This window comes from Marmota flaviventris, chromosome 3 (assembly GCF_047511675.1).
Source record: "Marmota flaviventris isolate mMarFla1 chromosome 3, mMarFla1.hap1, whole genome shotgun sequence".
NCBI lineage: Eukaryota > Metazoa > Chordata > Mammalia > Rodentia > Sciuridae > Marmota > Marmota flaviventris.
Window position 1 is genome coordinate 62,380,584 of NC_092500.1, and position 25,947 is coordinate 62,406,530.

Below are 25,947 nucleotides of genomic sequence, written 5' to 3' on the forward strand. Positions count from 1 at the left end.
GGCAGTGTTGAGAATGAAGGGTGCTTTCCTAGCATGCATGAGGGCCTGAGTTCAATTCCCAACTCCTCCCAACAGAGAGAAAGATGGGGGACAGGGAGAGAGGGAGCTGTCTAACAAGATAATGATCTCTCTTGGCAGAGGAAGCAAGAAACTCAGTTTTGTCTTATCAACAAGCTATTTTGGTAGCATTTTTGGGAAATTCACATTGGGAAATATTCAAAGAAAAAGGCAAGAAATAAATATAAGATTTTTGACAATGGTTATCACTTAAGCAGTAGGCTCTGTATGATTTTTGAACTTTCTTTATTTTATTTTCAAAAGTATCTTTTACTAGTTTCATGGTCAATGTATAATTCCAATGAACTCCCTACAGTTTTCTTAAAATACATTCCACACCATTAGGACACAGAGAACATTAAAATCATTTTAAAAGCAATGCAACATGGTGGTTCAAATCAAAGACTTTGAAATCCCAATAATATCTTACTTCTATATATAATTTACATTTCTAACTCCACACTAAATTTACCAGTAGCAGTCTCCTGAGTCTGTCTCTAACTGATCACACACTCAAGCCATCTGGACAAAAAGTGATGATTCCCAAATACCTTTTCAAATAAGCCACATCCTAGAATCCAGACCCATAGCTCCAGCTGCCAACTTGGACGACCAAGCATGACTAAGGGGTGTCTAGAGCTTAGCACCTGCAAAGCCAAGCTTCTGGCCTTCCCCCAAATCTACTCCTCCTCCAAGCATCTACTTCTCAGTTACTACCAGCAACTCCTCCAGCCAAGAACTTGACATCATTCCTGTGCTCTTTCTCTGATACTTATAATCTATCAGCTGTTGTATTGGCCTTACCTTCAAGATTTAAGACTTCCACCAGTTTTTCTACCCTCTTTGCCTAAGCTACCATAATTTTTTTCACCTGCAATATTGTCATCACCTCCTAATTGGTCTTTTTGGCTTATGCCCTTAATCCTTTCAATGGGCTCACAATGCAGCAATGAGAGTGATATTTATGACTTATTTTTGCTCAGAAACTTCTTAATGGCTTCACATTTTACTCAAAGTAAAAGCCAGAATGCTTCCAGTGACTCATAAGCCCCTCCCCTCCCATCTCTCTGCTGTGATCTTAGACCACTTTGGCTTATGCACTCCACTCCAGGACCACTGATTTCCTGGCCATTCTTCGGGAGCCCTGATTCTGTCTCTGGGCTCTGGCATTTGCTTTCTCAGTTAGCAGTGCTCTTACCCTAGATATTCACATGCTCCCTCTCTCATCTCTTATAACTCTTATACATATGCAAATTATATTCTGATTAAATTATTCTGCATATTTAAATAATTTTCCCTGTTTACTAAAATACTATCCCTGTGTTTCATTCATGCCACTTCCTCAATGATTTTTCTTCCTGGACTGAATCAGTCTTCTGTCCTTCCAAAAAAATAAAAGAAGCGTTCACTTTTTTCTCTGATAGCACTTGTTGCAGGCTCCATGATCACAACACCATGGTTTCATCTCTTCTGTGGAATGCAAGCACTTCTCATACTGAAAACTCCTCTTATTTCTCAGGGAAGTCTCTGCAACACAAAACACAGTATGCTGCTTACATGCAGGAAGCATCACAGTAATCTCAACAAGACCCACACTGTTTATATAATATCTAAGTACCCATGCTGGCCAGAGTCTGTTCCAAGCACACAGGATCTAGTGGAAATTGGGTTGACAAGCTCCTTGGGAATTAGAAAACTAAATTTCACAGCTGTTCTTTAAACATGGAGGGAGGGGGTGAAACCTAACACATAAAGCCAGGTGGTTCTACCTTGGTTTCACCCAGTCATAGACTCGTCTTATTATGAGAGACATATGATTTCTCCTTTCTAGTGAAGGGTCTTCTCTTATCCCTTATGCTAGCAGGTCTTTCTTTACCTTCGTGTCTTTTCCTATGTTATTCCCTCTATAAAAACGTCTCCCCTATATCACCCTTTTAGATAATTCTTATTTAGTTTTCTGGATTAAAATTTAATCACTCCTGCTGGGCATGGTGTCACATGCTTGTAATCCCAGTGGCTGGGGAGGCTGAGGCAGAACGATCACAAGTTCAAAGCCAGCCTCAACAACTTAGCAATATCCTGTCTCAAAAAAAAAAAAAAATTTAAAAAGGATAAGAAGGTGGCTTAGTGGTTAAGTGCCCCTGTGTTCAAGACCTAATACAAAAAAAAAAAAAACCTTAATCACTCCTACCTCTAACAACCATCCTGATGCACCTAGAAAGAGTTACCTGCTGTGAGTTGAATCATGAACCCCACTACTCCCCCCCCCCAAGAAAAAGATAACTGAAGTCCTAACCCTTAGTATCTCAGTATCTCAGAATATGACCTTATTAGGAAATAGGGTTGTTGCAGTTACAGTTAGATGAGGTGGTATTGATTAGAGGGGGATCATTCTAATTCAGTATGAATGATGGTCTCATAAGAAAACCACCATATGAAGACGGAGACACACTGGGAGAATGATTTGTAAGGACAGAGGATTGGAGAGGTGCATCCACCAGCCAAGGAATGCCAAAGATTGAAGACAACTACAAGAAGCTAGGAAGAGACAAGGGAGTATTTCTCCACAAGCTTCAGAGGAAGTGTGTCCAGCTGAGAGTCTCCTTTGTACTCCTAGCCTGCAACACACTAACCACGCAGTTGTCAGCGCTTTGTTAGGCCAGCCCTACCTGCCCCTGCTCTGTGGTCAAATAGCACCCAACCTTTAATTATCTATGTATATTAGTCTCTCCTAGTCTAGACCGAGTTCCTCAGGAGTAAGGATTCACCTGTTCCTCTAGACTGAGTCATCTCTAGAGCAGGGCTTGATACAGGGCTGAATGAACAGATCAGTGGAAAACTTTGCCAGTTACTTATAGGACAACGCAAAGATCAGGCAGAGGTTTGGTTTCTTTTTTTTAGAAACTCTATTGCTAGAAGTTGTCCCTTCAAGTTTTGAACTTCTTAGCTTCCTCTTAAAATACACCTCCAAAGGAAATAGTCACACCAGACAATTATTTATGGGAGGAGTTATTACAAGGAAGGAAAATTAGCATCAAATGAAAAGTCACTACCTGGGGTAGATTGGGCTTTTAACAAGCTGATCTGATCTCCCTGGGCTAGGAAAACATGGATCTAGGACTTAGAGAGCTCCAGAAATGAAATATTCTTCTGCTTCCTGAGACTTCTCTCTGGCCACTCCCCTGTCTTATCCCTTGTGCTTGCAGGTCATAAAGTTGCTACGCCTTTCTTGCCTCTATAGCTTTAGTCTCTCTGCCCAGAATTCATGTCCTCACAATTTCTCAAGATTTTATCAAGGATCACCTCTTCAATAATGGCTAAGTCCTATCCCAAGTGTCTTGTGCCTATGCTGTACCATGCACGGATTTCCTGATTTCTGCCCATGTACACATATTTAAATCCATCACAAGGCCCTGATCTTCTGGAAAACAAAATTATGCCTTCACATTCTCTAATTATTAGTGCACCAGAAATTTTTGTGGAATTAAGAAGTGAAGAATGCTCAGTCTCTCTAGGCAAACTGAAACTTACTATGTTCCAGCTATGAATAAGGAAAGATAAACAGGGAGATAGACCAGACACAGTGGTACAGGCCTGTACTTCAGCTACTCAAGAGGCTGAAGTGAAGATCTCAAAATCAAGGCCAATCTGGGCAATTTAGCAAGACCAATCTCAAAATAAAAAGGCTGAGGATATAGCTCAGAGGCATAGTGCCTACCTAGGAGCATATGTGAGGCCCTGGGTTCAATCCCTAGTAATGCAAAAGTCAGAAGAGGGAGAAGGAGGCAGGAAGAGTGGGGAGGAGGAGGAAGAGGAGGAAAAGGAGAAGGAAGAGGGAGAGGAGAAGGAGAAGGAGAAAACAGCTGACATACTGACTCTGAAACAATGTCCCATAAAGAAAGTAGCATTGTTTTCCGTGTGAGTCAGAAGTTAAAGAATTCAGCAATAATCATTGCAGGACAAGTAGCCATGAATATTTGGAGGAAAGACTGTGGGGTTGGGAAGAAAGAAAGAACCCACCAAAATGGCAGTATAATCTCATTCTTGAGAAAGAGTCCCCTGCCTTTCCCTCTTCTGTGGCCTGACAGTGGTGGTCAGGCCCAGCTGAGCTGACCGAAAGGAAAATGGATAGGATTGAGAATGTCCTTTGAGTAAAACTCTCTTCTCTCATTCTGGTCTAATCTAATTCAAGGGGCCCAAATTGGTCAGGGAGGACAAAACCATCCAGGCAAGAAGAGTCAAATATCCTCAGCAAATATTGGCAGTGCTCATTTATTCTTTATTGGCCCAGTACCCCAAAGGTGGGGGAAGACAATTCTAACCCAGAAAATATAATTAGTCAGCCTGCTGGTTTGAGCTCTAATTTAATCTGGGCAGCTGTGCCAGGAGCTTGTATTAGCATGACACTGGGAGGCGGAGAATATAATTATGAAGCAATAGAGAAGGGGAGGAGAAGTGGGACGGTGACCAGTGTGTGCTTGTGTCAGAGGATGGAGTGGGGGAGGAGGGTGGTGTCAATGGAGGGAGATGATTCCCTTGGGAGAAGCGAAAAGTAGAGGGACTTCTGGTGGTGGGTGGACAGTGACTTTAATTTGGCTTTTGAGAAATTGTGTGCAGGTGTGTGTGTTGTGTGTCTGTGTGTGTGTTGGGGAAGGGAATTTGCAGCCAGGGGCTAGTCCACTCTGCATGACAAAGGTGAATTTGAGAGTTGATGGATGGGCTGGTGGATTACCCTGGAGGGAAAAACTAAGGGCTGTTGGAGCAGGTTTGGGCTGAATTTGGGGAAACTATTCTTAGATACTCTTTTGCCAGATCAGTCTGAATGGGGATAACAGATTAAGGGTTTGAACTTTGCATACCCATTATCTCCTTTTTGTTTAAGGTAGAATTGTGATTAAAAGAACACTCCTGAGGTGGTTCCATTCACACAGAAAAGCCACCAGCTGCTAATTGACTTCCTACACTTACTTTTTCCAGCTCTGGTTAAGCAGCTTACCCTTACTATCTTAAATAGTCTTTACAAATCTAAACAAAGTATTAAGTATTGTTAAGTCCCCATTTGTTTAACAACTATGGGAACTGAGATTCAGAGGCATTTTATTAAATGCCTATGCAGTCCTATAGTTAGTAAAGTTCAAGGTATAATTCAAATCCAGGCCAGTCTGATTCTAAACACCATGCTATTAAGCAGCTTATTAATTCCATAATGCCTCTTCATCAGTAATAGGTATTACCTTTTCCGCTTATGTGTAGGGAAACTAAGACTCAGAGTGGTAAAATCTACCTTCACTCAAAGTATAAGTTATTATCAGAACTGGAAATAGACTTGAATCTCACAGAATTCTCCTCTTATGGAGGAGAAGGAGAGGATATTGTTTGTAATCCTCAGCCTCCCTAGGAGCTGGGATTACAGGTGTGCACCACCATGCCTGGCGCTTTTGCCAGGGAAAGCTGGGTATCTAAAAAGAAACAAAGGGAAGCCATATCTCCCCACTCTTATCCCAAGGCTCTTGGCACTATGTGTAAATGACAAGTGTGAATTCTTGGCACATATGCCATAGACCAGGTGGATATGCTAAATAACTTTACACATCCCCTTGTTTCACTCATACATCACTTTGAGATGGACACTGTCATTGTCCCATGTTATATGGGAAGACTAAGGCTTCATGGCTATTCAGCTTGCCCAGACGCAAAAAGCTGCTTAATTTGGGTCCAGCACATGGACCCAAATCTACCACCCATTCTCTCACCACTACTCCCGGGAAGGCACTCTGCCCCTTTAGGCATCGTTGCAGGCTTCCCATGACATCCAAATGGACCTGCAAGTTCATCTATCCCATGAAATGACTGAAGACCTTGAAGGCACCAGGCATGGGGGTGCACACCTGTAATCCCAGCTCCTAGAGAGGCTGAGGATTACAAACTTGAGGCCAGCCTAGGCAACTCAGCAAGACTCTGCCTCAAAAAAGTTAACTAAAATAAAATGGGCTGGGGATGTGGCTCAGTGGTAGAACACCACTGGGCTCAACTCCCAGTAAACAACAACAACAAAAAAAAACTCTCTTTACGTTGAGTCTAAACCAATCCCACCCAAATGTCTGCCTATTATTTTGAGGAGTGGGAAAACATGTAGAGATATGTTGGAGGTCATTTTCTTTACCCTTTGCATTCAGAGATAACATTCCCTGAGACTTTCAACCTTTCCCTCCTCTGAAATGTCCTGCAAAATCATTATCTGCCCTGCTCTAGCTGCCTCTTGGTTTATGAGAGAAAAAAAACAAAACAGAGAAAGCTGGTCACAGAGGCCTATGCCTGCAATCCCAGGTATTGGGAGGCTGAGACAGGAGGATCAAGAGTTTGAGGCCAGCTTCTGACTTAGCAAGACCCTGTCTCAAAATAAAATTAAATTTAAAAAAGAAAAAGGAAAAAATAGAGAAGTCCAGTTTCTCCTTTTCTTTTTTATTTTGAGATTCTGTTACTCCTTCATCTTTTACCCATGAGAAGATTTCCTCTGAGGCCTTGAGAGCCATAGGACTCAGAGGGAAGGCCAACCAGCTTTGCTCCCCACAGTAGAGAGAGAGGGAGGAGGTTATACTCTCAGAGTCTCTGAAAATGGAGGGAGTCTGAGGAGCCGGCCTCCCCTCCCCCCGCTGCCTGTCCCGCTTGCTCAGCTGCTGGGCATCTGCCCTGCACCCAGGATTGGGTCTTCTCTAGGGTCACTGCCAATCTCCTGGGCTCTGGCAAGAAGAACCAAAAAGGGCGCAGATGTGTCCCGTATCCTGAAGCCTGTGGACACCATTGGACAGCTCCATAGGCCACGTCCAAACAGCCAGAAGAGGCATCTTGATTTCACGGGTCTCAACCCTGACGTCCAGCATCTCTGCTCCCTCTCTCCCCACAGTCTTCTCCCCTCTCCTCAAAAGAGGACACACACTAAACTCAGAATCTTTGACTGAAAGACAAAAGGCTTGGTTTTCCCACTTGCTGTGTGTGTGTGGGCACTTACCTTCAAATGGCATCTGCTCTGTATTTCTCTCAGGTTGCTATGAGAATACGAGGAAATTGTATATTAAAAAGCTGGCTATGTTAGTTATGAGATGACGGCAGGGTTGTCCTTAGTATCGTCAATGCCATCGATGGGGTTGTACCACAGCAGAAAAGCTACAGGCTTCAGAATCCTGACCTTCCACTCTCACCATTGGACCTCAGTTTCTTCATCTATACAACTGAAATCCTAATGTCTGCCCTAAAGGATTGCTGCTGAGATTTAAATGAAAGGGCTTACAGCGAAACAGCTGGAAGAGAGGTAGGGAGATCATTATGGTTTAGGTATTAGGTGTTTCCCAAAAGCTCATATGTGAGACAATGCAAGAAAGTTCAGAAGCAAAGTGATTGGGCTATGAGACCCTTAACCTAATCAGTGCATTAATCTACTGATAGGGATTAACTGGGCAGTAACTATAGGCAGGTAGGGTATGGCTGGAGGAGGAAGGTCCCTAGGCAGGTGCCTTTGGGATATGTATTTTGTCCTCCTTTTTGCCATGTCCTGAGCTGCTTTCCTCTGCCACATTCTTCTACCCTGATGGTCTGTCTCACATCAGGCCCAGAGCAATGGAGTTGGCCATCTATGGACCAAGACCTCTGAAACAGTGAGCCCTAAATAAACTTTTATCTTCTACATTGCTCTTGTCAAATCTTTTGGTTACAACAGCAAAAAAAGGTGACTAAAAAAGAGGCAGTTGAGCTCAGTAAATGTTCTCTCTCAGATTCTAAAGTTCCCTAAATTCAACTGAGAGGGGCTGTGTTCAGGCCTATGGTTGGGCTGGTTAGACCTGGCACAAGGTACCTGACCAAGGGAGAAATACAACCAAAAGGTCTGATGGAGACTGGACTGCGACTGCATCAGCCTGGGAAAGACCATCTTTTCCCCCTATAATCTACCAAGATTGTTATGTGTTAAACTCAAGATTAAAAGAAATCCTGCATCAAGTTAGTACTCCAGTACCAGCCTCTGGGGCAGAAGGAAGAGTGACATAGGAGTTAGAGATGGTAAAATCACACACACAGAGCCTCTGGAGTGTTTGTTTTGTTTTGTTTTTGTTTATTGGTACTGGAGATTGAACCTAGGGACACTTTACCACTGAGCCACATCCCCATCCCTTTTTATTTTTTATTTTGAGACACAGTCTAAATTGCTTAGGATCTTGCTAACTTACTGAGGCTGACCTCAAACCTGTGATCCTCCTGTCTCAGCTTCCCAAGTTACTGGGATTACAGGTGTGTACCCCGGCATCTAGCCAGAGTGCTTTTTCTAAACATGCTCTGATTTATTCTGCTCAGTTCAACTTTGTGTTTTGTTTTTGTTTTTTGTTTTTTGTTTTTTGTTTTTTTGTTTTTGTTTTTTGTTTTTTTTTGTTGTTGTTGTTTTTTTGTTTTTTTTGGTACCAGGGATTGAACTCAGGACACTTGGCCATTGAGCCATTCCCAGTCCCATTGTTGTATTTTATTTAGAGACAGGGTCTCACTGAGTTGCTTAGTGCCTCACTTTTGCTAAGGCTGGCTTTGAACTCGCAATCCTCCTGCTTCAGCCTCCTGAGCCACTGGGATTACAGGAGTGTACCACCACGCCCAGCCATTTGACATATTTTTGATGACGCCCCATTGTTAAGAAAATAAAATATCCCAACTAGGAGGTGCAGGTTTAAAGTTCGATAAGGAATAAGGCATTTATATAGTTTTAAAATGTTTTAAAATACTTAATAATTTTAAAAGGGAAACTATAACTTTATAGTAAAAAGAAACAACACCATGTTATATTTCTGTAGTGCCATGTGCTTCCTGGCGTGATGCACGGACCATGATACAGCCTCACATATAGAAATCCCAACACAGTCACCCATCCAGATTTGGTCACCCAAACTGTAGACAAAGCACACTAAGGGCCACTACAGAATAGAATCACTATACTCTTCAAAAATGTCAATGTCATGAAAGAAAGAAACACTTCGAAACCATTCCAGATTGAAGGAGAGAAAAGAGAAATGAAAACTATGGGAAATGTGTGAAACTCCACATGACTCGGAAAATAATAAAATGTAAGTGAAATTGGATAATAGTGTTGTATAAATGTTAAGTTTAACTTGATTTTGATAATTATAGTGTAGTTATGAAAATCACTCTCCTTGTTTTTAGGTAAATGGTAAAGAGACATAATATCTACAACATATTCTCAAAAGGTACAGGAAAAAAGAATATGATAAAGCAAAATATTAATAATTATAAATTGGAGCAGCAAGTGTGCAGAATTTTTATTTACTTATCTTACAACTTTTCATTAAGTTTAGAATTATTTCAAAATAAATACTTAAAAATTCAACTGAAGTTCAAATCCTGAAATATGGCATTCAAGTATTTCTTAGATCTAAACTTAACTTGCATTAATAATCTTAGGTTCTTCTCCTTTCCTGCCATTATTCATACAACTCGCATTACAGTTCACACTGTCTTACTCGATTTTTCCAAAAAAAACTCATACTTTCCCATCTTCAATCTCTTAGAAGACAGTCTTCTTTTTGCTCCTTACTCTTTTGAAATCCTACACTGGACATCTTTAAATTAAAAATGAGTCATTCAAGGAAAAAAAAATATCAATTGTCCATTTAGCCTCTAAATTCGTTCAATCTCCTGTGATCTCAATTAGGTAAAGAGAAGTTGTTCATATGCTCCATAACTGGTGAATTCTCAGTTTGGATTAGATCAACTTTCTGATTTATGGAGCAGTCAGATTTTCCGCCTGCAAACTGAGTTCAAAAGTGGGTACAGGCTGCCACCTGGTGGCGTCTAGGTGCACATCAATCTGGAGTTTTTGAACACAGTTTGCAGGATGAGAAGTCAGAAACTGAGGCCCAAAGGCTCATTTAATTCATCTGTTGACCACAATTCATCTGTATACCCACTTCACAGATTATTTTATGAATTCGAGATAACATGCTAATTATTTTTTCACAGAGTATTCATTCTATAAATGATAGATGGTATTACTGAAAACAAAATATACTGAAAAAAACCCTTAAGACCATTTATTTTCATATCATCATTTTACAATTGAGGAATCTGAAATCCAGAAGAGGAAGGCCTGAAGGGCAGCAGTTTTATGCCTCTCCCCTTTACCATACATACATCAGGAAAAAAACAAATTCAATACAAATATTGAAGAACCAGAGTACATAGTTGTAGGATGCTTTAAGAAGTTTAAGTCCCTTTCACACCCACCCTCTCTTCTAAGGGGGGTAGGGCAAGCTCTGCCAGGAGGCAGTTGGTTGGGGCAGGGACAGGTGCCTGAGGAAGATGAGACATCTCTGGGGTGACAGAGGAGCTTGCCTTTTGCTCTTTGGGTGGGTGGTTGCATTTCACTTTCACTTTTTTCCTATTTGAGAATCACTTTCTTTCAGATGGGTTCTGTGTGCTCCTCTCAGAGGTGGTTTCTCTTCTCTCCTCCTCCACCCCTTCCTCCTCCTCTTTCTCAAAGCTTGACAAGAACTCTCCTTGGAGCCCACTCCTGCAGTTATCCCTCTGATCAAGTCACAGCTGTCCCACTTCCTGAGATTAACCGACATCACTCCAGGAAACGCTGCATGTCTTTGCAGAAGCCGGAGTGTCTTCTTTTCCCTCCCTCACTGGGTTCTGCCCAAGCTCTCTCCTGCCCCTAGCTATGTCCCTTTGCCCACCAGAGTCTCCAGTCCCCTGTGGTGGGGGGAAGCTAGTCCAGCTCTGGCGGAAGAATCTCAGGGTTTCTGTTTTTGTTTTGTCTTTTTTTTTTTTTTTTTAAGTAAAAGAATGAGAAGAACCTTGACTTAGAAAAAAGCTGAGGCTTCCTGAAACCTGTGATCTCCTCCCTGTCTCCATCTCCCAAGTGCTCAGGCTCTGCCCCTCAATTCAACCCCATACTGGCTGTCCTTTTTCTCTGATACTGTATCTACAACAGCCCCTAGGTTCTGCATGCTGTTTTGCTTTTTAATACCTATTATTTTCAAAATTTCAGAATGCTGGGCCTAAAGATCCTAGTCTTAAAAGTTGCTCAAATCCCTGAGGTCACTAAGCCTCCCACTCTAGCTCTGTGGTTTCTCCAAGGCAGCTGCTGTCTGAATGTTCATGCCTCCAGCCCCATTTACATGTTGAAATCCTCACCCCCACGGTGATGGGAGTAGGAGGTGGGGACCTTGGGAGACAGTTAGGTCATGAGCACAGAGCCCTTGTGATGGAGTTAGCACCCCCGGGAAAGACACCCCAGAAAGTTAGCTCTCCCTTCAGCCCTCACCAGACACTGAATCCACTAGCACCTTGATCTTGGACTTCCCAGCTTTCCGAACTGGGAGAAATAGTTTTCTGCTGTTTATAGACCACCCCATTTATTGTATTTTTGTTACAGCAGCCCAAGTAGACTAAGACAAAGGTTCAACCAACTTTAAATGCTCTTTTAGCCCCAAATTCAGACTACTTTTCAGTCCTCTCTTTTCCTGTCACCAGCTCTATCACTGCTATGAGTGTTTAAACCAGGTCCTGGGTTTAGACAGGAACCTTCCTGGAAGCCCCCTTTTCTTCTAGGTAAAAAGATGGAGCTGAGAACCAGTCCACATTTCTTATTCCTCAAGTGCATGGGGTGGTCCTAGATAGATCTCTTCCTAGCCCCTGAAGGCCCCCGACTCCCATTCTACTAAATCCTCAGCTTTGTTCTGGCACCCCAGACTCTGCCTCCCTCATGGGCTCATGAAACACTGGGTACCCACCATCTGAGCACTCAAGTCCTCTGCCTCTGATTTAAACCATCTTGATCAGAAGAAAGATGGAGCTTGATGTGTATTCACAACCATCTGTGTATGGTGAAAGATGGGAACGTCATTATTTAATCTAGAAAAGACAGAACTGAAGTGGTTATAGAGGAGGACAATTTCCCCAAAAGTCACTTTTTCAGAATGAACCTCAAAAAAAAAAAAATCATTTACAGAATATAACACTCCTTCATTCTAGGACGGTCACAATTCATATCAGCTTATGAAAATCCCCCAGAAGTGGTGCTGTAAAAAAACAAATTTGTCTTTTGTTAATCCTACATTTCCCAAAAATATTTACTTACACTAAAGGGAAATCTGTCTAAGTAATAGTATTTTCTATTGTCTCTCTTTACATCTACCACCATACCACATACACACTCACACACACACACACACACACACACACACACACACACACACCAGGCACTTAGAGCATACCTCGTAGAACACAGTTTGAGTGGCATTATGGTTCAGATATGTGGTGTCCCCCAAAAGTTCATGTGTGAGACAGGGAAAGAAGGTTTAGAGGTGAAATGATTGGGTTAGGAGAGTCTTAACCCTATAAGGTGTTCATCCCTGATAAGATTACCTGGGTTGTACAGCAGGCAGGTAGGGTGTGGCTGGAGGAGGTAGGTCCCAGAGGTGCCCTTGGGTATGTATTTTGTCCTTGTGAGAGGAGCTCTTTCTCTGCTTCCTGAGGTGATGTTCTGGGTGGCTTTTCTCCACCACACTCTTCCACAGTGATGTTCTGTCTCACCTCGAGCCCCCAGGAATGGAGCGACTTTCTATGGACTGAGACTTGTGAAACCGTGAGCCCCCAAATAAACTTTTCCTCCTTTAAAATTGTTCTTGTTGGGTCTCCTTCTCGGGGCAGTGACAAAGCAGACTAAAACAAGTGAATCATAATCCAGATCTCTGAAAGAACGCCTTTGTGGGGCCTGCAGCAGCTTGCTCCTGAGTTCTGCTGGACTTACCAATGGGGAAAATACAGCCGGAGGGAAGGGGGAACTTCCGGCATTGAGAGGTTGATTAGAGAGAAGAGTGTGTGGGAACGTGAGAGAATCCCCATTCTTAGGGTCCTTCATACCCATAACCTAGACATAGAGCAAAGGACAAGATGCCCTGAGGGGACCCTTCTCTGCCTGGAGAACGTTCAGGAAACCTTTCATGAGTTGAACTATTGCTTTCTCCCCTAGGACTCTCACCACTCCCCACTTTTAAGCCTTTGGTACAGGGAGGAAACAGATTCACCAAAAACCCCACATCAGCAGTTTGGAAGAACAGAGTCCTTTATTTAAAATGGGCATTTTCAAACCCCAGAATCCGCAAGCTGAATGGGAGCAGATGACCTGCATCTGGGCCTGCTCAGAGGGGCCCAGCTGCTCAGCAGAGCGGAGGCTCCGTGCCGCAGCCTCTCTATCCTGGGACAGCCTTTGTGGGCAGCTGTCCTGGCTCTGCCCCAGGTCTGGGCAACCTGCCAGCTGAGCTCTCAGTTCTGCCGCTTCAAAACAGCACCCAGCCCCGTCCATCTGTTTGATGGGCACATCAGTGTTCAGAAACTGTTCAGACTTATCAGAGTTCTCAGGTTACATGTCTGAAGGATAATATCATTCAAAAGCGATTTTTACTTGGATTTGCAATGGGCAAGAGTCTGTTAATATAATTTCTATTATTTTTACAATGATTTCTGCTATGTGTTCTGTTATGAGGTGTCCCCAGAAAAGCTCATGTGTTAGGCAATGAAGGAATGTTCAGAAATGAAAATGCTTATAAGAGCTGTAAACTTGTCATGGGATTAATTTATTTATTTGATGGATTTATAATTTGAATAGTACTAGGTGGTAACTATTGGCAGTTGAGGCGTGGCTGGAGGAAATAGGTCACTGGGGGCATGCCCTTGGGAATTTTATCTTGTCCCTGGCTCCTCCAGGGCCTGCACATATTCACTCACTCTTTCTCTGCTTCCTGGATGCCATAAGCTGAGCTTCCCTCTGCTACCCCCTTCCGCCATGGTGTTCTACCTCACCTCAGGCCCAAAGCAAGGGACCTCTGTGAACTGCTGAATCACATAGTTAATAGAGAGGTAATTTGTTATCTCAGTTGGTATAGGAGTTTTCATTTTCTAACAAAGGGGAAGAAATAAACAAAATCACATAAAAATCTTGTGAAATCCTGAAGTACACCTGGTACAAAAAGCACAAGTGGTGGGCTGGGGCTCAGCGGTAGAGCGCTCGCCTCCCTTGTGTGAGGCCCTGGGTTCGATCCTCAGCACCATATAAATAAAATAAAGGTATTGTGTCCACCTACAACTAAAAAAATACATTTTTTAAAAAAAATGACGAATGGTTATGTTTTCATGAAGCACATGGACACTATGATCATAGAAGTTTGTGGTGTGAAAGATACAGAGATGCATAAGGTTTTCAAAGGAAAGGAAATGAGAAAGAGAGAGCTTATACAATGGAAGAAGATAAACAAAACAGAGGGATACACTAGGCCTTCGTCTCTACCTCAGAATCATATTCTCCATCCTTGTGTTATAGCAACTACTTATAGAAGAAGATGCTTCTTTAAAAAAATCATAAATAACATTTTATTTATTTACTTAAAATTTTTTTTTAGTTGTAGGTGGACACAATATCTTTATTTATTTACTTTTATGTGGTGCTGAGGATCGAACCCAGTACCTCTCAGGTGTGAGGCAATTACTCTATCACTGAGCTACATTCCCAGCCCTACAATTTTATTTTTTATTAACAAAATATCTCAACATTGCTTGCAAAATATAATATACACAGCATGCTGGAAAAATTGAAAAACATATTTCAGCTGGGATTAATCAATCCCAGCTAGTCAGAGCTGGGGCTGAGGTGGGAGGATAGCAACTTTGAGGCCAGCCTAGGCAATTTGGTAAGACTCTGTCTCAAAATTAAAAATGGATAAGGAGATATATATATATATATATATATATATATATATATATATATATATATATATATATATATATATAATTTATTTATTTATATTCCAGGAGTCTTAAAAAATAGCTGTGATTTGTTGAACATTTTCTTTGAAACAGGACTGAACTAAGAAGTGTATATTCCTTTATTCCTATAGCCTTGCAACTACTCATTTAGGATGATTCTCCCCATTTTGCAGCCAGGAACACTGAGACTTGGAGATATTATGTGTCCAGGATTAAAGAACCACTCAGAGCCAGTCTGACTCCAAAGCCTGTTCTCCTAACCATAAAATTATCAGTGTTGACAAAATGTTGACATTTTGGTCAGGACAACTATTCCTTGTGCTATATGATCCCATGCTTTAAAAGACATTCGGCATCTTTAGTCTCCAGGCATTACATACCAGTATCAGCTTTCCATCACTATGAAAATGAAAATTCCTTCACATAGTTCCATCCTCCCACCCATGGAGGTGGTACTCTCCATGTCCAAAACCTATCAAAACAACCATTAAAAGAAAATAACATTGAGCCAAGCACAGTGGCTCATGCCTGTAATCCCAGCAGCTCAAGAGGCCGAAGCAGGAAGAAGGCAAGTTCAAAGCCAGCTGCAGCATATTAGCAAGACCCTAAGCAACTCAATAAGTCCCTGTCTCTAAATAAAATGTAAAATAAAAAAGGCCTAGGGTCGGCCCCGTGGCACATGCCTATAATCCCAACTGCTCAGGTGGCTGAGACAGGATGGTTAAGTTCAAAGACAACCTCAGCAAAAGCGAGGCGCTAAGCACTCAGTGAGACCCTGTCTCTAAATAAAATACAAATATAGGACTTGAAACATGGCTCAGTGGTAGAGTGCCCCTGAGTTCAATCCCTGGTACCCTCCCCCCCAAAAAAGAGCTGGGATGTGGCTCAGTGGTTCAACCCCAGGTACAAAATACAACAACAATAATATTGAATTCCAGAAACTTAAGGTTAAAAAGAATTTTAAGAGTTCCATTAGTCTAGTTTTTAACAGTTAATTATTACAGAAAAAAAAAATAGTAAAATGAGAACCAGAGAATGACAGGTTTGGGCTTTTTACTTGTATTTATTTAGCATCTACTATATAATAGAAAATTTTTTAGACATTTTCATCCCTATATATAAAGGAATGTGGTCAGAGGATAGGTGGGAGTTTGAGAGAAAAAAAGAAACAGAATATAATTGTCATTTTCCTACATTATACTCAGGAAATAATAGCTATAGAACTTAATCTGCTGAGCAGAAATTTTATTTGGACTTCTTTCCACCATATTATAGCTATTCTGCGGATATTCAACAACATTGTCCTATTGGTGATTGGAAATGGGATTTGGGGACAAGGTAAAAAGAGATCCAACTATGAAAAAGAAAGATAAGAATGAATAAGAGAAAAAGCAGCCCCATTTAGCATATTAAAGGAGTGCCTTGTCTAATACATTTTGTGATAAATATTTGTATACAAATAATGCAAAGAAAGTAATGGAATAAAGGTAGGAAAGAGATAAGAGCTATCAAACCCACAAAGAGGAAAAAGAGGAAGGCTTTCTAGAATCCAGTGATCTGGAATCACTGGAGAGGTTGGGGAGCCCTGGATGACAACACTGAGCCACCTAAGGGTGAAAGTAAGGATGGGAGAAACCTTTTGGAGATGAATTAGGCTTCCTGGAACTGAAAGTTAAGAACCGAAGACATCCTGAGGGTGCAATTTTCAAAATTCAGCTTCCAACATTCCTTGGGAAAGTAGTCATTTACTTAAAAAAAAAAAAAAAAGCAAAACTTCAAAGTGGTTTAAACATGAAAACAAAGTGTTAACAAATTAGCACAGAAAAAGTATCTTTTAATGGTACACAGAATTCGAAAACAAGCTTCTGGGGAATTTTTTAAAGAGTGGCAAAAACAGATAGGCTTTGGCTCAGCTACAGCAGTAAGCATCTTGTCCCAGACAATTTTTGAGAAAGTTCTCCTTTTAGACACCTCTCCTGATAGGGACAGCCATGGGTTCAACCTCACATCTCTCCATGGACTGTGCCCTTTTTTCAACAGGAAAAGACTTTGCATTGTCTTGGGGAGAGCCAGGCGGCTCTCTGAGAGGAAGGGCTCCCGATGAGCCCAAGGACTACAGATGTTTTGTTCTTCAGTCTCTTGAGCCAAAGCAAAGGATGTGGCTGGGGTAGGAGGCGGGGACTGTGCGGTGCTATGTAGTTGTGCTCTCTCATTTCCGCTTCCCCTTTTGAGCGGGCAGCTGCAGTTGAATGAGAATAGAGAGAAAGCACAGTCTACAACATGAGACTCTTTCACGGGCCTCACCTATGTCCCCACACCTGGGGAGGGCTCAGCCCAGCTGTGAGAACTGCTTTGCCTCAGATTCAACTCTCTACTAGCAGAGGGGTAAGTACAGCATTAACCTCAATTTTAAGGTGCACTAATCTAGGATGATAGCAGGAGATGGAAACAGGTCAGAGAAAAATCAAGCTGCCAAGAAAAGGGAAAATCAGGGAGAAAATCTCCCACCTCCCTGGCTTTAAACCTGCAAACTTTATCATCATGCTCTAGGATCAAGGAGATCCTGTCACTTTTATCCCCCTCTTCACTGTTACCAGAGAGGTTAATCATCTAGGGTCACAAGACATGGGTTTCTTTGATGGCCTGAGTTAGTATTTGAGAATTTTTCATCTTTCTCACCTGAGTTCCTCTCTGCATCTTGCTGAATTTACTTTTGTGGTCATTTCAGTCTAATTCCAAATTTGAAAAGCTCCCCAGGAGACATCTCCCAGTCTCACTGAAGGTCCTGTTCTGGTGTCCATAACTCCAACTATTGGGCACACCCGGCCTGACTGAACTCGACCTTCTACGGGCAAGACCTCTTCAGAAGCTGCAGAAGAAAGCTGCTGCGGAGTAAACTTCAGCAAGATACACCAGCAGGACTACGCAGGCGGACGATGCCAGGCCAAATGAACTGGGCGCTCAAGATAGTTAATGTCCTGTCTGGATTTGTTGACAGACTCCACACCTCAGAAATGGATATGTTGGTTTCTCAATGACCTCCATAATGCTGGGGTGGGGGGTGGGGGTGACCTTCAATACCACCTGTCTCAGTGGAAGCCAGGCTGAGGGCGTCACCACCTACATGACATTTGGGTAGGGTGGAGAAGTGGAAAGATCCTCTACACTGGGGTTTTCCCACACCCTACAGTGCCACCCAGCTCACCAGTGGGTGAAAAAGAAGAGGTGGGTCTCAGGGCAGAGCATGGTCAAAACAAGAGAGTCCCATAGAAGCAGTTTGATAGGATGATGAGGGTTTAGAAGAGATGTCCTGAAAAGCACTCGTGATTGTCTACCACAAATATCCCAGGTAGAGGGGCAACAATTCCTAAACTATTCAGCACAGGGCCTAGGATCGGCCGCCGCAGGTTTGTGGCTTATGAAGTGTGTCCAAGCTTCAGGGTCACCAGTTGTTCAGCCTGGGTGGTTAGAGCCACAGATCTGGTTTCTCCCATAACATGAAGCATTAGTGGGAAGGAGGAAACGGGGCTTATTGTCTGTCTCTACTGAGAACCTTAAGAGAGATCACAAACTGAAGATATAACCAAAGGGAAAGAGTGGGTCTAACATGTGATTTCTTATTCACAGGCACCCCAGGCAGTTTAGAGACTATTTATCACCATAATAATAACACATTCTCATGAATCCTTTGATCCTCTGGCAGTTAAGATCGAATCCCGAGATTAGGCATAATCTGTGGCCACAGAGACCCAACAGTCATTGTCAGTTCAAGGTTAATGATTCAGATTCTAATAAACTACGCAGAAGAGGTTTGGTCTCCGCCTGTGTCACAACCACAGGCTTCACTCTAGGCTACAGTAAAGGGGGAAAAGATCAAATACGCATTTCCACTTGAAAACTGACAGCTGTTCTGTTTTCCACCTGAGACAAGGCCAAAGCGGCTAACCCAGTTCCACAGCGCTCTGGCCCCACCCTGCGTGGGCCTAATGCAGAAAGGCTGGAACCCAGATTTGGGTTGAGAATAAAGTTCAAGCAAACGAGCCAAGTACTGAAAAGAAGAGCATGTATCCTACGAAGGGGGGGGGGAAACATGGGGAAGAATAAAACTGAATACATGAGAGAAAGAGCTTCATCACCAAGAAGATGGGGCCAGATTGATGATATAAATTCACAGAGCTAATTCAACCATCAAGAAATCTGCTTATTCTTCTTCCTACCTTCTCTCCACCAAACCCTCTGGAAACCAGGCCAGATGAACCACTGTGTCTTCTTCTGGGAGTCTTTTTTAGCCCATCCAGATGGAAAAAAAAAGAATGGTGTCTCTCTCAATGAAAGTACAGGATTGCTTTTCCCAAATACAGAGCTTTAATAGTTCCTGTAGTAGTTTGTAACCCTTCCATAAAACTCACCCACTTTCTGAAAGTGGAAATAAGGAAGAACAGGAAGGAGAAAAAAAGAGGTCTTCAATGGTCTTCCTTCAGTATTTATTCAACTAAAATGATTTGTGGGAAGGAGGGAAATTAGTTGCATTGCTTAGTTGGCATTGTTCTGGTTGCTCTTTACCAAATAACATCCTTCTTTTTCCCTGAATTAGACTAAAGCGCTCCTTTAGACCCCAGAAGTCTCGGAACACTCAAGTGCTCTACTCAGGTAAGTTTTGTTCTGATGATCTTTCAAATTAAAGTGACACAGAAAGGGGTTAGAAGCCAAGAAGATGAAAGGGTGTGAGAGCCTGTTGCAGATTGGGGGCATGGAGACTGGGGACAGCCAACCTGGCTGGAGGCAGAGATCATCCTGACCACAGACGGAACTGTCAGCCGTTCTGGAATTCCCCGCAGCCCTTTGAGTAGGGAAGTGTGTCTCCACTGTGGATGCGGAAGGTCTCTGGCCATTATGGAAACTCCACTTCCTTTTTCTCTCTTCCTACGCGTGTTCTCGCTCTCAGGGCCAATTCGTGGGCTCTGCTTGGGGCATTGATAGAATGCAGTCAGGGGAGGAGGGAGGCCTACACCATCCAGGTCCCTGGGCAGAGGCCCAAAGCACTGGAGGCCTGGCTAGGCCTGGACCAAGAATAGCACAAGGAAGGTTGTCAAGGGAGAGCACACACATCTGGGCCACAGAACCTGTGAGTTTGAATCCTACTTATAACCATTTTCCTTTGTGACTCCAGATAAGTCTTCTGTCTGTCTCTGTCTCTCTCCAGTTTCCTGTACCAGAAAACAAGCAAGCAAAGTTAGATGATCCCTCCCATCCCTTTGACATTAGATAAGAACAAGGGATTTTTCCCTGTTCATTGTTCCTCTCTGCCGGCCAGCAACACCCCTCTTTAACCTTCTGGATTAGATACACTTAACTGCTCATCTCTCCCGCTTCCTTCTTTCCTTATCGCCAAAAATGTCCCAACTTTAGTGACTGTGTTAGATGAAGACAGATTAAAAATAATCATAGCTATCATTATTATACATTGCCTGATTTTACCCTCCAATAACCAAAAAGAAAAAAAAAAAGAAAGAAATTGGCACATTATCGGTTTAATGTATGAAAATCTTAGGTATAGAGGGAACTAATAATTTTATCAAGGAAAATTTGTGTAAGTAGACAGAACTTTTTTTTTTTTTTTTTTTTTTTTTTTTTTTTGGCTGCTTACAGGGTTTGTTTTACTTCTATGCAAACATGTCTCCCCATTGCACATTCCCATCAGGTTTTCCCTGCTGGCTTCCTCATCTTCTTCCAGTTTCTGGTAGCTCCAGGGACCGTGGCTTGTGGCAGCATACAGGGATCTCAGTCACCATCATTTCAAGTCATCTTCCCTCGGTGCTGAGTCTCTTCTTTCTTTACAAGGACAAACTCTACTCCAGTATAACCTCACCCAATGGCTATGACCCTATTTCAGGTGCCAGGATTTAGGACTTAAAAATATCATTGGGGGGTGCGGAGACAGTTCAATCCATAACCATTGTTTCATGGTTAAATCAGCACATTTTAGAATAGATATTTCATTTGTGGGGTAAAAGGTGATCACTATCTTTTTACCATAGCCCTGGACAGAGCTGCCTCAGAGCCGACCTATACTCATTTCAACAGAAGCTGATTTAGATGCCCGATTGCAGAAGTTTCAGATCTGTTTAGGAGAAAGGGCAGCAGCACAGGGTCTCTGGTGAAGCCCAGGCATTCTGTCTGGATCTGTGATAGTCAGGCGTCGTGCGGGGCATCAGAAGTTTCCAGAAATGGCTGCTTTTCCTGTTCTCCCACTCATCATTCAAGCATCATGTTACTTTCACCAGGCTTTTGAAATCCTTCAGTTGCCTTTGGGCCTGTGGTGGGGGAGTATATGATGGCAGGGAACACATGGAGAAGGAAAACTGCTCACCTCATGGCAGTTTAAAACCAAATGTTTTCAAACAGCTGACTTCCACTCTAGCCAAAGTTGGAGTAGCCTGGACAGGATTAACCACCATGTCTTAAAGGAGGAGCAGAAAAGCTCTTGAATTAATGCAGCTCTAGTCCTACCCAGAAAACCTTAAAATCCAAAGCCCAAAGAATCAAACCATTTCTAGAGAACTTAATTGTGTACCAGAATAAACCTCATGAATGCTATGGTTTAGATAAAATTTAAGTGTGCACCCCCAAATTTTATGTGTTGGTCCCCCAATAGACAGAACTTTAATCCCTACTTTACTTCGATTCCAAGATCCAAGTTCTTTCTAAGTTTTTCTTCTTATGAGTTTCTAAATAAAACTCTGAACTTTAAAGAAAAAACAGCATTGGCTATTCTTACTGGGCCCCCACAAAAGCCCCATTTTGAAGCACCCATCAGCAGAGCTGATATTTGGCAGATACAAATTGGTAGGTCCATGCATATTGAAATATTAAATGTGTCCATAGCAAATTATGATAAATACCCATTGCTCCAAGACTTCTGAGTGCTCAACAACTCAGTTATCCCATTTCTTCCCAAAAGATTTCCCAGCCTAGTTCCCAAAATTCAGTGCCACATCAGCCAGTCACTTACTTGGCCCACCTACAGGACTGTGACAGTTATCAGCTCTGATTGTTCAGTGCCACCACATGGCCATTGTTAAATGTTCTGACTGCCACAACAACCAGAAAGCAGCTGGGTACATACCTGCAATCCCAGCAACATGGGAGGCTGAGACAGGAGGATCACAAGTTCAAAAACTTAATGAGGCCCTAAGCGACTCAGCAAAACCCTTTCTCAAATAAAAAATAAAAAGGACTGGGGATATTGCTCAGGAAAAAAAAAAAAACTGAAAGCTATAGAGAATTCTAGAATTTCTCCTTGCAAGTGGAACCTAACTAGATCCTTGCAAAAATTTAAAAAAAAAAAAACTGCTTTATAAGCCTCAGAAAGGATAAAAACTGCTTCATAATCTCTAGTAGGAGTCAAGAGGGAAAATTATACGAATAACACAAACAAAGCAAGTAATACTTACTTCACTAAAGATTATCACAAAGTCAAGTACAAATTACATTGGGTTTATGTTGCCTCTTTCATATGAGACTATAAGATGGAGAGTTTACACAGCCATGTAAAATACAGAATTTACTAAAACAGTTTCTCCTTTCCTTTATCCCTGATTACATCCACCACTGACACTTGGATGGTGACATTAGTCTATTTTCTTATTCTATAATTAGTGGAAAGACTGTGTACAGCATGGAATCAGGTCAACTTGAGTCTAAATCTCAAATAGAAGGTGAATAGTGAATAGCTCTACAATCTTCTCCTAAATGTGACCTTGGACAAGATAGGTCTCCCTCTGAGCTGCAGGTGATGATGATTAGCCCTAAAGTGTTTGTCAAGATCAAGTGAAGTAGTTTACAGGACAGATAAATATTAGACATATCAGCTATTGTGAGTCCCCATCGCTTTGACTGTTGCATGTCAATGAACAGAAACTGAAAGTCAGGTGGTGTCCTCAGTTCAGCAATAGTGACATACTGCTAAAGGTCTGCTGCTGCTGCTGCTGCAGTTTCTGCTTCTGATGATGATCCTTTGTTAGAAGTTCACAGCTCTTACACGGTTCCCAAATCTCAAACCACTAGAGGCGATTTCTCTTGTCTTGCCTCCACTCTGAGTGCTACAATTTCCATTTTAACCACAGCATGCTCAGAACAGGGAGAATTCTCTCTTCCCCTAGTTGGCTGTAGTCAGATTGCAGAACTCTATAAACAGATTGTGGAAAAGGTTTCAGGGAACAAATCTCTAGAGAAATCGAGGGAAGCGTAGAGGACAAGTGCAGAATATGATAGCAGAGGGAAAGGATAAGGCTTAGAGTAATTCAAGCAAGAAATAATGAAACCCAGGGTGGGGCTTCTTGGGTTAGTGGGGAAGTGGGATAAAAGATACCTGCAGGCTTCAGACTTCTACCCTCATAGAGGAGGTTAAATACAAAAATATAGTATAATCCAGAACCAAGAAGGTGATAGATTTCACCTTCAAAGGAATTTTTGACTATTCTTAGAATAATCAAAATAAATGGAAACTAGTTTTTGAAGATAGAATAATTTGTTAGCTTAAACTTTATAAATTTCATTAGACTTGAGGGATCCTTATGTTGTACCAACCAAGGACTGGGAAGACCATGCCCAAGCCTCTCTCTTTTTCACTATGAGGGAGGCAGCAGGTATACATAGGATCTGAGACCAGGAGGAAAATCAGGAGCACCTGTCCTATGATACACACCAGCTGAGGATCATTTTCTAACACCAACCTGATTCTTGCTTCTCTGCCCCTATAGCAATGACTGAGCCATGCCCACTGAAAAGCACTCCTATGTCATGAGATAGGGATTGGGGAAAGATGAGAAAGAGTGGGACATAATGACAAGAAAGGTAGCCTCTTGCTGTCATGTTGAGTATAACACAATATGGCATGCATGCCAGTTGCTAGAGACTGATCAAAGAAAGATCCTTTAAGTTGGCCTATAACAGGGAAATAGAAGATGAATGGCACTGTGTAAGCTGAAACAAAGAAGCAGAAAATCCAAGAAGTGCTGGGCGTTGGTGAGCAACCCCTAACAGAAACTCATTCCTCTGGAGTCCAGCTGGGCCTCCCTTGTCGGGCCCAAACTTCCCTGGGTCAGTGAAATCTGCAAGTCTGGGATCCCCACAACTCAGTGTGCATTTAAAAGGAGATTTGTAAAGTGGGAAGTAATTCCAGAGGCCACTGAATCATTTCCTATGTTTTAATGGGAAAAATATATAAATGCATTAGAGAAATAGAGGGAAGTGGAGAGGGAAAGTGCAGAACATGATAGCAAAGGGAAAGGATAAGGCTTAGAGTAATCCAAGCAAGAAGTAATTAAACCCAGGGTGGGGCTTCTTGGGTTAGTGGGGAAGTGGGAGAAAAGATAACTGCGGGTATTTCAAACTCAAATGCGATGTGTGAAAATAAATTCAGCAATGCTGGCAGCCAGTGCTCTTTTCACTTTACATTGTGTTCTAAGAATGTGCTTTTGATTGGCTTATTCGGAGGAAGTGTGTCTGTGCCCTTCTCCATATGACAAGGGGCCCCAAGGACTTCAAAACTCCTATTTTGACATCTAAGTGTATCTGTCTTTCAATTCTCTACAACAATACTGATGTGCTTTTCTGATGACCATGGGTCACTTCCTCCAGATTTCCGCAAAGAATGCCCGTTTCTTATCTCCCAGCAGTATAGCTTCCTCCCATTACCATAAACAAGACAGTTCTGCTTTCCCCTGCCTCCTAACACTGCTGTTCTTATAGTATTTGTAGTTGTCTGCAACCCAAGGGTGCCAAAGACTGGGGGAAATTAATTTAGTTGCCCACACCATGTCCAGTGCATCACAGTTGTGAAGACCCTGCATCTTTTCTCTCATACCCAAGACCACTGTTGACTTTTCAAGTGAACAAATTATTCCCTTCTCACCAGAATTGCCTGGAATTTGGTGGTCCTTCTCAGTGGGCCATAGAGCATGCAACCTCTCTTAGTCTGTTTCTTGCCATTTATTCCTAAGTCTTTGTCTGGAACTCCCCTTGAGCATTAAGGATTCTGTTTCCATAAGCATTTTATCTTAAATCTTTACATAAATAAAACTACTATATATAGGCCATAAAGACAGATAGCAAATAGGAATAGGCATGCAAATACAACTTTTGTCCTCAATTATAGGAACTCCTAGGGCAAAAACAAGTTATAAAAGAGTCTTCCCTCTTCTCTTCAATTTTCAGCCCAAAATATTTTTTTTATATTCTTAGTAAGCACATAGTGAAATCTTATTATCACAGTTTTGAAGCTGCATGTGTCTGGGATGTCTATAGAAAGCATTGAGTTCCCATAGAGAATGGTCATCTACTAAACATTTAGTATTTATTAAGCAACTACTATGTATTAGATTCTGTATAGGCATTAGAACACAGCAGTGAGCAATCTGAACAAATATCTCTGTCCTCTTGGAGCTCATATTCTAATCTGAAGGGTAAACAATCAATCAAGTGATGATTAGTGATGATAACTAAGAAGAAAAGGCTAAGAAGGAAAGGGCCTTGGTGACAGGGTAGGCTGGGGAAAGCCCAGCTTGGCTTCCTGGGGGAAGTCAGTTAAGAGCTGGGATTTGCAGGGAGAGTGTGGCCAAGACTGAGGGAGAGGAAGAAGGAAGGGGACAAGAAAATTGGGGACTTAAAGGAATTGGAGAAGAAATTCATCTGTATGACTGTGAGGCAGTTTCAGACATCTTAGAGGAATATAAAATAGATTCATATCACAGGGGATGTTGAAACCCTCTATCTATCATCTCAATTAGCGAGATGCCAGCACCACACTAGGCATTATGGGAATTTTGCTCTAACATGAGACATCCAGAAGTTTATAGTAGTAGAGACAGCAAATCTTAAAGCCATAATGTCCTCACTGATAAACCGAGACCAGAGAAAAGGATTGAATTTTCCAAGGTTTGCCATTAGTGATTGGCAGAGTGTGGAAGTCAGCTACCCTGCCCTCCCTCTCTTCCTCTCCTTCTTTCCATTTTTTCCTTCCTGTCCTCCAGCCTTCCTTTCAAATTCTTCTAAGCACCAAAAATGTTC

General features: G+C 42.2%; 1 protein-coding gene across 2 annotated transcripts in view; it reads left to right on the forward strand.

The window, feature by feature from the left end:
* The first annotated feature begins 17,108 nt into the window (after positions 1 to 17,108).
* Positions 17,109 to 25,947, forward strand: part of Tespa1 (thymocyte expressed, positive selection associated 1) — a 39,673-nt gene continuing 30,834 nt past the window's right edge. For both annotated transcript variants that reach the window (XM_027949738.3, XM_071609790.1), the window contains exons 1-2: positions 17,109 to 17,262; positions 19,472 to 19,527. The gene's annotated coding sequence lies outside the window, so the exon portion shown is untranslated. The remainder of the gene's footprint in view (positions 17,263 to 19,471; positions 19,528 to 25,947) is intronic.